The sequence below is a fragment of the Panthera pardus genome, unplaced genomic scaffold (genome assembly GCF_024362965.1).
Source record: "Panthera pardus isolate Hobbes unplaced genomic scaffold, ASM2436296v1 HiC_scaffold_16, whole genome shotgun sequence".
NCBI classification, from domain to species: Eukaryota; Metazoa; Chordata; class Mammalia; order Carnivora; family Felidae; genus Panthera; species Panthera pardus.
Genome location: NW_026526721.1, coordinates 150,062,034 through 150,073,761, shown reverse-complemented (window position 1 = coordinate 150,073,761; position 11,728 = coordinate 150,062,034). Strand labels below are relative to the sequence as shown.

General features: G+C 39.4%; 1 pseudogene; it reads right to left on the bottom strand.

Annotated features, from left to right (window-relative positions):
• Nucleotides 1-276: 276 nt before the first annotated feature.
• Nucleotides 277-10,070, bottom strand: LOC128777382 (histone H3.3-like; annotated as a pseudogene).
• Nucleotides 10,071-11,728: the final 1,658 nt, after the last annotated feature.

The window sequence follows — 11,728 nt, the reverse complement described above, 5'->3', positions numbered from 1 at the left end:
CAGCTGAGGTGAGAGAGGTTTTTTTCCTGCTTTCTCCTGTAGGGTTTTGATGGTTTCCTGTCTCACATTCAGGTCCTTTATCCATTTTGAGTTTATTTTTGTGAACGTTGTAAGAAAGTGGTCTAGTTTCAACGTTCTGCACGTTGCTGTCCAGTTCTCCCAGCACCATTTGTTAAAGAGACTGTGTTTTTTCCATTGGATATTCTTTCCTGCTTTGTCAAAGATTAGTTGGCCATACTTTTGTGTGTGTGTGTGTTTATCAGTCAAAGAATTCTATCATCCTCCATTTTTTAAATCTCGTTTGTCACTGCAACAGATTAAACATTCATTTTGTTTTGTCATCAGTAGGTGGTCTCTCTGCTCTCCTCTCACTTTGCCTGAGGGCCTATTATGAGTTACAGACCAGAACCTCCAGCTTCTGAAAGTAACACAAAGAAGGACAGCCTCAGAGCATCGTAGGAAAGGCTGCACCAGAGTCTGATACTGATACTGTAAGGAATATATTCAGGGAAAAGCATCCAGAAGGAATGACGCCCATAAATAACCAGGACAGCTATACCAGAATATACTGGTTGAAAATCCATTGCACAATTATCACCTCTCCCTTTCCTCTACACCCACAACTTAGATTCAAATATCACTCTATGAGATGCTGTATCTAACTGTGACAATGTCCTTGACCCTTTGGTCTTCAGCCTTTTTTATTTCCTAATGCATTCATTAACTTAGAGAAAGTAAATCGAATTACCTGTAAAGTCCTCCCTTTCTAGGATGTAGGCTTCTGGCTTCTTAATGTTTTGCTGACCTTTGAGGAGAATTTTTTTTTTTTTTATCACTAGATAGTAACTATTTAGGTTCAACACAAATATATCCAGGCTCCAGGCCAATAAACCAATGCTGATTTGCATGCCTACCCAATTTAATCTTGTTATTATTTTAGTCAATGTAATTTCTCATAAAAATAATTTACTAATGATTTGTACTTTCATTATTCAAAGAGCTCTTATAAGTACAAGTGTCTCTTCAGTGATGTAAAACTTCCTTTTCTTCAAGATTAAATACAAAATTTTAATTAAAATACGCAAAGCAATAAAGTAAAATTCAAATCCCTTTATGTAGTCAATGAAATGGAATTCAAAGAGAGAGGAATAGTGGATTTTTTAAAAATGATCCATCCAATCTTTTTAAAAATTTCATTAACTTTCAAAAATAAGTTATCTGAGATAATGTTTCCTCTTAACAGGCGGCAGAGTTTTCCAATGAAGTTGTTATTATTCAGTCACTAGTAAAATAATCAGCTCCAGGGGATTTTGCATCCCTAAAATAAATGTCTGGTCTGCTAATGGACACATACCACCTCTTTCTAGGCCACTTCCATGTAATTTTATTTTATGTAGGTATATCTCATCTCGGCGTTCGTTATGGAAGTGGAGAGACAATTCTCTCATTTTAGGGACTGCAAATATGCCAGCAGCAAGCAACCGTGTCACGTAGACAAAATTGTGAATTTGCAATCCACACCTGCAATTTCCACACAAAGTTGCTTGGCCTAAGTTGCCATGAAAAAGGTTAAAGTTCACTTGATCCTACATATATATGTATAAGGGAGAAGTTCTCTCCACCACCACAATTATGCTATTACACATCTTGTGTACTGTGAATAACGAATTTAACGATTCTAAGTGTCTCTTCTTGCACAAAGTTGCTAGCTCCCTCCTTCTTAAGATGCATAAAACCTTAAAAAGCTAATATGTAGTAATTAAAAATTACAAGTAACAGGAGAAGCGTCTGTTGAAGATTAGAAGAAAGAATCGTCTTTGAGAAAATGACTTGTATAGACAATAAAATAAAACTTAAGAAATTGTCATGTTCTATGAAACGGAAGGGGAAAGCTAGCATTATGAAATGAGAGTCACTCTGCCTTCTTCATGAGCACATTAGAATGTTTGCCACATAGTACTCACTGAATCAATATTTGTCATTTTAATAGTTGAAGAAAAAAATTTCTGAACTAAAAAGAACACCAGGGTATGCATAGCAACACAAAATGCATCCTGGGTAAATTTTGTATTTAAAGAATGAAAGGTAGGTAGATAGATAGGTAGACAAATAGATGAGAGAGAGGGAGGACAGAAATTTCTATGAGCATTGAATAAAGGGGGAAAAACTGGGAATGGAAATCCGACTGGCCTCACATCTCCTTGGAAGGAAATACTAGACCCCAAAGTACAATGAAGAAACCTCTATAGACTTTAGGAAAAAGTTACAACTTTTTCCTAAAAATGGAAGAGAGAAAGAGAGAGAGACAGAGAGAGAGAGAGAGGAGATCATGAGTGGGGGAGGGGCAGAGAGAGAGGGGGAGATAGAGAATCCCAAGCAGGCTACATGCTCAGCACAGAGCCTGATATGGGGCTCGATACTACGAACCATGAGATCAGGACCTGAGTGTAAATCAAGGGTCGGATGCTTAACTGATTGAGTCACTTAGGTGCCCATTCTGTCAAACCTTTATGCTTAAAAGCAATAGAAAAATAGTTCAAACATTTTGTTCTTATAATTATTTTTGAAATATTACATAAATATTTTATTCCAGCAGTCTTCAATATAAGATACACTTACCTGAGGAGTATACAAAGATTCTTTAGGGAGATAAATGGGCAAGTTTCATGGGAATCAATTCCTATATCCTGAACATATGCACTATTTATTAGAACTAGTTTGCTTGGTGGGTTTTTCTTTCCAAACTCCCATTTAATGATCACCCTTATCCCACTTGAAAAAATAAAGGTCCACTTCTTACCCACCCAGAAAACTACTACTGTACATGATTGCCCTTGGTGTAAATATCTCTGGCACAATTCAGAATAATGGTGTCAGGATTGAAAAGGTGACCCTAAAGACAGTAAAAACACTTTTGGAGATCAGGGAAGTGATCACTTTGGAGTGATCACTTTGGAGATCAGATGCTGACAAACAGCATCTGTTGTCTTTAATAACCTAAATGGTAAGCTGCTGGATTGCTTAAAAAATTGTTTCACACTAGTGAATGTGATTTTTGACTTATAACATAGAAGTCTAAAGAACTAACATTGTTATAGAAAAGACTTTCTATTGCAATCTACTTAAACATTATTTTGTGCTTCCTAGAGTTTCATATAAATGTACTGTTTTCAGTCTGACTTCTTTCGCTCAGCATAATACCTTTGAAATTCATCCGTGTTGTTGCATATATCAACAGTTCACTTCTTTTTATTAATGAACAGTACTTGATCCTATGGATATAGTACAGTTTACTTATCCACCAGCTGTCAATGTGCATTTATGTTGTTTCAGGCTATTATAAATAAAGATGTTATGAACATTCGTGTATAAGGTTTTGTAGGGACACATGTTTTAGTAAGTATCTAATATGAAATAACAGTTAATGTTCTTTACTCTTGCATAGATATCTCGAAGTGGCATGAGCAGATCATATGGTAAGTTATGTTTAATATTTTAAGAGGCTGACAAACTCTTTTCCGGAGTGGTTGTGCCATTTTATATTCCCATCAGCACTGTACGAGAGTTCCAGTTCTGCCACATCCCACCAACATTCTGTAAGCTGAAGCGAAAGCAGTGCTTGTAGAAAACGTATAGCTTAAATGCTTATATTAGAAAAAGAAAGTTCTAAAATCAAGCATCGAGTCTTCCAAAACAAGGATCTAAAAAAAAGAGCAAATTATATCCAAAGCAAGCAGAAAGAAGGAATTTATTGACATACAAGGAGAAATCAATGAAATTGAAAGTAAAAATAGAGTAGAAAAAAATCAAATGAAACCAAAGGCTGGTTACTGAAAAGCATTAATAAAATTGGTAAATCTCAACAAAAGCAAAAATGAACTGTTGGGACCTCACTGAGATAAAAAGCTTCTGCATGGTGAAGGAAACAATCAGCAAAACTGAAGGCAACCAACGGAATGGGAGAAGATATTTGTAAATGACATATCTGATAAAGGGCTAGTGCCCAAAATCTATAAAGAACTTATCAAACTCAACACCCCAAAACACCAAATAATCCAGTGAAGAAATGGGCAAAAGACATGAATAGACACTTTTCCAAAGAAGACATCCAGATGGCCAACAGACACATGAAAAGATGCTCAACATCACTCATCATCAGGGAAATACAAATTAAAACCACAGTGAGATACCACCTCACACCTGTCAGAATGGTTAAAATTAACAACTCAGGCAGCAAAGATGTTGGCTAGGATGCAGAGAAAGAGGAACCCTTTTGCGCTGCTGGTGGGAATGCAAACTGGTGCAGCCACTCTGGAAAATAGTATAGAGGTCCCTCAAAAAATTAAAAATACCCTACAATGTAGCAATTGCACTACCAGCTATTTATCCAAAGGATACAGGTGTCCTGCTTCGAAGGGGCACATGCACCCCAATGTTTATAGCAGCGCTATCGACAATAGCCAAAGTATGGAAAGAGCCCAAATGTCCACTGACGGATGAATGGATAAAGAAGATGTGGTATATATACAATGGAGCATTACTCAGGAATCAAAAAGAATGAAATCTTGCCATCTGTAACTACATGGATGGAACTAGACTGTATCTTGCTAAGCAAAATTAGTCAGAGAAAGACAAATATCATATGGCTTCACTCATATGTGGAATTTAAGATACAAAACAGATGAACATAAGGGAAGGGAAGCAAAAATAATATAAAAACAGGGAGGGGGACAAAACATAAAAGATGCTTAAATACAGAGAACACACTGAGGATTGCTGGAGGGGTTGTGGGTGGGGGGATGGGCTAAGTGGGTAATGGGCATTAAGGAAGACGCTTGTTGGGATGAGCACTGGGTGTTCTATGTAGGGGATGAATCACTGGACTCTACTCCTGAAACCATTATTGCACTATATGCTAACTAACTTGGATGTAAATTAAAAAAAAAAAAATTGGTAAATCTCTAGCCAGATGTACTAAGAAAAAAAAGTGAAGATACAATTTAACAACAGAAGAATAAAAGAGAGGCCACTGCTACAGATATGACAAAACACTAAAAAGATACTTAATTCATCTGTCATAAAGATGACATTGAGGGAACTAAAAAGATATGGGACTATTACAAAAGATAAAAAGATTATAAGGGAATATGATAAAAACACTATGTCTATAAATCTGACAACCTAGATGAAATGGATCAATTCTTTGAAAGACACAAACTATCAAAATTCATTCAAGAAGAAGGGCAGATAACTTGAATATTGCTGAATTTATTGAAGAAATTGAATAAATTATTGCTAATATCGTTTTAAAGCAATAAAGAAGACTCCAGGCCCAGAAGATTTCACTGGCAAATTATACCAAACATTTAAAGAAGAAATAATACTAATTCTACGCAACTGTTTGAGAATATAGAAGAAAAACAAACTTCTCAAAGACAGAAGGTCTTTGTAGGTCAATATCCCTCATGAATATAGATACAACCCCCCTCCAAATATTAGCAAATCGAATTCAGCTATACAGAAAAAGGATACTGCATCACAATGAAGTGAAGTTTATTATGGAAATGCAAGGTTGGGTCAACACTGAAGAATCAATACCATTTACCATGTTAACAGACTCAAGAAGAAAAGTCTTATGATAATCTCCATAGAGACAGAAAGAGAATTTGATGTTTCCATCCCAGTACTACCTAGCAGTGACCTCAGGCCAATGTACTTTTCAGAGCAGAAAGACCCTGTCAGCCGGTCAATACTTCCATGGCCAGAGGTGAGCTATGTTTGCTTATGTGTTCTAAGAAATAAGGACGGCCTGGGTATAAGGATATCACCTGGACAATAATCTTTTCAAATCAAGCTCCTTGAGCCCTCTCTCATGAATGGAGAACAGGGCAGGGGGAGGCGGGGAGGAGGTGAGAAGGCAAGGACCTTTTCAACAAAACATTTCTGCCCCTGTCATCAACATTTTGCAAAGAGCTGAGTTTTAAGAGAAATGGAACAAGAGAGGAGATCAGAATAGCTCAAGGGCCATCAAACTTCTTTTGATAATGTTTTAACAAGATTTGTGAGTCTCATTTTGTGGCTTAAATAAAAGTCCTTCCGTTGAGAATTTGAATAGTTTTCATAGACTTCATCTTTGTTATGAGACAACAGAAGGCAGTGATGAGTCCCAAGCATTTTTCTTGGGAAATTCCTTTTCTTTTCTTTGAGATGTTTCCCCCCTTTGGCCTTTGAGACAATAGCTGTGGAATATCTTCTAGTACCTGGTATCTCTAATACCTGGAGAAGAGCTCGTGGTGGATATGTTCTAATTATAATAAGGGCTTGAACCTGGGGTGCCTGGGTGGCTCAGTCAGTTGAATGTCCGACTTTGGCTCAGGTCATGATCTCACAGTTCATGAGTTCCAGCCCCACGTCAGGCTCTGCGCTGACCGCTCAGAGCCTGGAGCCTGCTTCGGATTCTGTGTCTCCCTCTCTCTCTGCCCCTCCCCTGTTCGTGCTTTGTCTCTCCCTCAAAAAGAAATCAACATTTAAAAAAAAAATAAGGGCTTGAAACTAATTGCAGCCCTACTTTCCATTCATTTGCTCATTGTTCACAGTGAAATTCAAAGTTCTCATCCTGGCTCACGAGGCCCTACAACTCTAGCCTCTTCCCCTGTAACTCTGTCCTTTCTTCTCCTCGTTCTAGTCACTATTTCATAAAGCCTTCCTAAAATTTGCCTTCAGACACGCTGTTCCCTCTATGTGAGATGTTCTTCCCTTCATTCCCCACCTGCTTACCTCCTATTCATGCTTCAGGGGTCCACCTAAAGGTCCTCCTCAGAGATAACCTGCCCCGAGCCCACCACCCCAAGTAGGAAATGTTCTCCCCTACACTTTCTCTCAGCACCCCTACTACGGCTTCATTGCACTTAGAATGATTTGCTGCTTTGTACCCATTTGGGATCTCGTCCTTGGCACTTCTCCCACTAGGCTGTAAATTCCATGCAGGCAGAAGCAATGTTCACTTTACTTTTTTTTTTTTCCAGAAAAACTTAACAGGTTTATTTATAATTGTTATACAGTTGAACTTGTTCACAGAAGCATTTTGACTTGCATTAATGCTTTCTGTCCCCGCATTTATATTAAAAATTCACCCACAAATGAAAATGGAAAAACTGCCAATACCTGACTTGTGTCCCCTATTTTTCCACTCGCAATGGTATACTTAGGTGCCCTTTGGCCCCATGGGGAAAAAATATCTAATGTTTGGAACTATCAATAACAGGAAGAAGAGATTTATTTATTTATTTATTTATTTATTTATTTATTTATTTATTTATTTCTAGGAACGAAACGATTTCCATCATAGCACCATGTTAAGCACGCGTTCCTCTGTGCAGTGCGCTAGCTGGGTGTCTTCTGGCGTAATTATTACACGTTCGGCACGGACAGCCCACAGGCTGGTGTCTTCAAACAGCCCCACCAGATAGGCCTCGCTTGCCTCCTGCAAAGCACCAAGAGCTGTACTCTGGAAGGGCAGAGGTGTTTTGAAGTCCTGAGCAAGTTCTCGCGCCAGGCGCTGGGAAGGAAGTTTGCGAATCAGACGTCCTGCGGGCGTCTGATAACGTCTCATTTCACAGGATCAGGCCCGTGACCACGTGGTTTCTTCACCCCTCCAGTAGAGGGCACACTTTGGCCAGCAGCTTTTGTAGCCAGTTGCTTTCTCTGTGCTTTACCACCGGCGGAGTGGCGGGCAGTCGGCACGGTGTAGAGACCCCTTCCTTGATTCTCCTCCTTGGACAGCAGCGACCTGAGCCGGAGGGGGCGCGGGTGTTAGCGAGCCAAGGAAGGCATAGCGGTAGCGGCTGCGAACCCCGCAGTGTTCGCTTCATACACACACTCCATACATACACTCCAGTGCGTAAACAAGTACTACCACATAGTAAGCGCTCAATAAATCCTTACTGAATAACTGTTGAATGGACTTCCATTATTCTTCTGGACTTTCCTACTTGATCCAGAGTGAATACTCCGGACTTAAGCCCGGTCGAAATATATTACTGTAATTAAAAACTTTTAACAACATGGCATACCTATTAAAATCACGTGCACTATTAGAATGAAAATGAAATTAGTGTAGTCTAAAAGAAAAAGGCACGGTTTTGAATGTTTAGTTACCTTGGAGTGCTGGAGAGTCAAGCAACCTCACCACCTGTGCCATCCGGCATTGCCACCACGGGTTGCTACCAGGTATGATCAGATAGCTTAGAAAGAAGTCGTTCTGCAAACAATTTCCACTAATTTGTTTCCACTTTTCTCTACTTTTCCCACCCATTTCCTAGTAAATGCTCATGCAGTGGGAAACAATTAATCATTTTATTTTTCTAGTAGGCTACTCTGTGCTTGATGAAGTGATCAGCACAGGGAATCCAAGAAGTGTATGTAATACAGGCTGTCTCCTCTCCTGCTAAAAATAGGATGATATGTTGGTGTCATTTGTTATATTCTAATTTTTTCCATTTTAAAAAGCGCCTCAAAGTTGGGGTAAGGAGGTTGAAATACCCAGTCTGTCTTTGCCTTGGCAGCTGAGCTACACATCCGTACCTTTCATTTTCCAGTTGCTGGACCACTACTGTGTCTAGCTACGGAGTGACAATGATAAGGAAATTAATAATGTTGACCATTTTGCTCCTAGACTAATGGTTTGTTTAATTAATTGGTTGCCAGGCACAGCAAACAGTATTTCGATGTCCCAAGCCATCCATAATGGGGACAGCATCTCTAATAGACTCAGGATCCAAGAGGTAAAGGAGACCGTATTTGAAATCAGGCCAACTACAATGACAGCATTATAACTTCAACATGAAGACATATGGTTTGATAAATAATTTCGGGACACTGATTCATCATGTGAGATTGGAGTGGCTCCAGGAAAAATCAGAATCAGGTTATCGTAGCCAAAATGTAAAGAAGAATGTTTGGATTCTTGGAAGAAACAAGGCCTGATGAGTATTTCCAGTGTCCAAGGCATCCTTCTGACCAATGAAATGGAAAGGGGAAGCGAAATGGAGTCACTTCCTTTGCAGCCTTCTTGGGACAGAAGGAAGGGGCTATTGGCCTGGGACCTGAAGTGGAAGAAAAACCATAAAAAGCCTGCATGATACTAGGACCCAGAGAACTGGAAAAATTAGCAACCATGGCTAAGAGCAAGACAGACAGAGAGAGAGAAAAAGATAGTGACAAAACCCATCTGGTCACAGGGGGGACCAAACTGAGTGACATGATAGAATTCTGTGCTCACGGACAGCTGAGGATCTGAATGGGGCCCTACGGAGAGGTGAGGTAAGTAAATTGTGCATGCTTTTGTCACCCAGAAATTCCCAGTGGCTCTTTTCAAACTACATGCTTAATGTTTTATATGTGTTGTGTGTATATATGTAAATAATATATATAATATATATATATTTGTGTGTTGTGTTATATAATACTACGTATATATACCATTATGTGTATATGTAATATAGAGACGTTATATATAAATAAATGTAGTACTCTATGTTATTTAGATAGTGCTTACCCAATGTTTCAAATAATCTTCCAAGTGGTTGGGACAGGGGGTTGTGGTATCTGGCAACATTCTATGAAAATCATTAACTGTTTTCTCTTTCATTCCTTTCTTTTCTAGAGTAACACCAAATTTATTGCCTTTTTAATAAAGCATGATTCTGCCCAACCCCAAGTCCCTGACTCTCCCCTCTTTCCATGAGGCGGACCCAGTTCCTTAAGTGGACTACAGAAATAACTATTGCTACAATTGTATATACAGTTGAGTTATATCAAGTGGCATGTAGGAACATTCAGAGTTCTTTACGTTCATTCTTTGGGGAAAGAGAGCCGTGCTTTAGGCTGGTATAGTCAGTGTTGTTGTTTCCTGTCGCAGAACCCCTTAATGGAGCCAATGGACCCATCCCCTAGTGGGTGTGTGCCCTCACATGGCTCTCCACTGTCCCCTTCCCTGGAGAAGAACTGTTTTTGGCCAAGGAGAGCTCTTTCTGGAAATGCCCGGGAGGTTGTGTCCTCTGCATCCCCATGATTGATTCATATGTGGTTAAACTACTGAGTTGTTTAAACTAGGGAGGTCTGAGCAGGGGACTACAGGAAATATAAAAACGGCATTGTTTCTTCCCCAGAGGACCATCCTTCACCACTTAACTGAATGACCTACCTGGGGTCATTCTTTTGCCCAAAGGGGTGAGGTGTAACATCAACATTGACCCTTACCTCCACAATGGGGAGCAGGCAGACAACTGGCTGAGCAAACAGCATAGAGTATAAAACCAAAGCGAGAGACTCTTAACTATACAGAACAAACTGAGTTTTGATGGAGGGAGTGGGTGGGGTGATGGGCATTAAGGAGGGCACTTGTGATGAGCACTGGGTGTTGTAAGTGATGAATCACTAAATTCTGTTCCTGAAACCAATGTTACACTCTATGTTCATCAACCAGAATTTAAATAAAAACTTGAAACAAAAAAAATAATAATAAAAGCTAACCACCACCGCCCCCCCCCCCAAACACACCACAATGGCAAGAAAAGCCATTTCTGGGGGAAATAAATAACCAGCAGCAAGAACTTTGGAGACGGCATGGAAGGACACTCCATGGAGGAGACTCAGCACTTAAAACTACATCTGGAAAATCTTAGAATCAGACCTAAAATTAGCTGCAATTGGTAATAAGAACCTTCACATAAAAATAACAGTAATAAAAAGTAATAACAGTTATTGTTGATTGAGCACCTGCTGAGTCTGGGGCTCTGGGAGGCTCTCTGCCAGGTTCCTTACAGTTATTCATCATAATCCCTGCAACAAATGTGTAAGGCTGGAGTGGGGCCAGCGCCTGCCTCCAGCCACAGCGCCATATTGCCCTGTTCTTATTCCGGTACAAACTTGCATGGGAAAGAGGGGTGTGGAACATGTAAAAAAAAAGAGAAATGGAACCCATAGTATCATTTCCTTCTTAGCACACAACACAGTGAGTGCCTGGCTCTGGTAGTCACTCAATAAATTTTTATGGAATGAATGAAAGACCGGAAATTTACATACCAAAATTTTAATAATACTTAACTTTGGATGGTGGGGCCAGGAGGTGCACTTTTGTTTGTGTGCCCTCAAGCTTTCTGCATTAAATTAATTCTTTCATAAGTTGGAAAATTATGAGCATATATAACTACATGCCGATACTTAAATATTTTGGAAATTATGATCAAATTATGTATACCAAAAAATGCTTTAATGAAGAGAATTTTTTAGTTTTTCCATGTATCCCTTTAGGCTTTAATTTATTAGTACACATAAGTCCGAAGTTGCATAAATGCCTCTTAGAAATAACTGTTAGCACCAACTATGGCAATTTGCATTATGCCATTATGACTCCAACTGTGTCCCAAGTTGAAGTGAGCTTCAGCTTTCCCTGGGGGAGGGGGCCACGGTTTAAGACATCTCTTCTCTATGAAAAGGGAACTTTTACTTTCATCTGTGGCCATACAAACGTCCCCATAAGAGAGAGTCCTGGACATGTTCTTTAAATCATGGGCCTGTTTTTCATAACAAACAGCAACAAACAAAAGAAATCTCAGCAAGTGTGATGGCAGTCAGATTCAAAAATTAGGATTCTAAGAAGTCTACTTAGATTAAAATATGCCTGGGTGCCATGACTCCGTTTTCTGGAATTACACCTCGGTGAGAT